Source organism: Micropterus dolomieu, unplaced genomic scaffold (genome assembly GCF_021292245.1).
Source record: "Micropterus dolomieu isolate WLL.071019.BEF.003 ecotype Adirondacks unplaced genomic scaffold, ASM2129224v1 contig_5470, whole genome shotgun sequence".
NCBI lineage: Eukaryota > Metazoa > Chordata > Actinopteri > Centrarchiformes > Centrarchidae > Micropterus > Micropterus dolomieu.
The window spans coordinates 1-901 of NW_025734459.1; the positions used below are offsets into that span (position 1 = coordinate 1).

General features: G+C 54.3%; 1 non-coding gene across 1 annotated transcript; it reads right to left on the reverse strand.

Annotated features, from left to right (window-relative positions):
- Window positions 1-636: 636 nt before the first annotated feature.
- LOC123964800 lies at window positions 637-755 on the reverse strand. Its single transcript, XR_006823536.1, has one exon. It is a non-coding gene; the product is annotated as a 5S ribosomal RNA (ribosomal RNA).
- Window positions 756-901: the final 146 nt, after the last annotated feature.

Below are 901 nucleotides of genomic sequence, written 5' to 3' on the forward strand. Positions count from 1 at the left end.
GTGTGGCCGTAAGTCACTCAGGCACCCCCAAACGGCCCTTCAAAAGATGTTCTACGGCTAATTGACAAAAAACGTATTCTGCCCATAATGTCCAAGGTGCTCCAGAGTCACTTGGAATCCACAGGCACTGATTCCTGGGTAAACATCCAGGAACCGGGACACCGTTCACGCTGGCAGTCCACAGACAGGAATAGGCACCCGTTCCCGGGTATGGGTACAGCGACAAGGCCACCTTCAGCCGGAGGTCCTCACTCACAAACAGACGCTCATTCCTGGGTGGACATTCAGGAAAAGGATCCAGTCCGCCTGGAAGTCCCTAGCCAGGATCAGACGCTCTCCCGTCCAAGTCCTAAGCAGGCCCTGCCAAGCCTGGCTTCCGAGATCAAGTCGAGATCAAGATCAAGGCGAGATCGGGCAGTCCCAGGCCGGATTGGCCGTAAGCTGCCTTTGCACACCCAAGACGGGCCTTCAAAACACGATGTAACATATACACAGCACTGTGTACAGTATAGGGAGAAAAAGAAGCAGCAGCAGCATCAGCAGCAGCAGCGCCCCCTGCTGTTTCCTAAAGAGACGTTCAAAAATTCTCCTTTCACCGAAGCGCCCTCTGCCGTTTTTCGAAGGCGAAGCGAAAAAGGCTTACAGCACCGGGTATTCCCAGGCGGTCATCCGTCCAAGTACTAACCAGGCCCTGCTCTGCTTAGCTTCCGAGATCTGACGAGATCGGGCGCTCCCAGAGCGGTGTGGCTGTTAGCCACTCAGGCGCCCCCAAACGGCCCTTCAAAAGATGTTCTACGGCTAATTGACAAAAAACGTATTCTGCCCATAATGTCCAAGGTGCTCCAGAGTCACTTGGAATCCACAGGCATTGATTCCTGGGTAAACATCCAGGAACCGGGAC